Source organism: Protobothrops mucrosquamatus, unplaced genomic scaffold (assembly GCF_001527695.2).
Source record: "Protobothrops mucrosquamatus isolate PMUCROS unplaced genomic scaffold, P.Mucros_1.0 scaffold408, whole genome shotgun sequence".
NCBI lineage: Eukaryota > Metazoa > Chordata > Lepidosauria > Squamata > Viperidae > Protobothrops > Protobothrops mucrosquamatus.
Window position 1 is genome coordinate 1,112,290 of NW_015386738.1, and position 441 is coordinate 1,112,730.

Sequence of the window (441 nt, forward strand, 5' to 3'; positions counted from 1 at the left end):
CCTGACCTAGGGAGGATTTTATTTGGGGTTTATCTTTTAACAATTTGACAGAGACACAACTTTAAAATTTGATTTAATTCGGTTTTATCGGGGGGGAATGTATTTATGTTGTGTTTTTAAATATGTTGTGCGCCGCCCTGAGTCCCGTTGGGAGAAGGGCGGCATATAAATTAAATTTATTATTATTATTATTATTATTTTCTCTGAATAAAACAGGGGCTGCCACCCGAGGTCTGGCTGGCTCGATAAAATCCTGCTCTAAGTTCTTTTTGATAATTTTTTTCCAGTTTATTTAGCTCCCTGGGAGTCATTGAATACGTTTTTGGCTTTGGTAATTTTGCCCCTAGAATGATTTCAATAGCACAGTCTGTGGGTCAAATGAGGAGGGAGTTCATCCATCCTCTGTTCACTCAATGCTTCAGCCAAATCTCTGTATTCCAT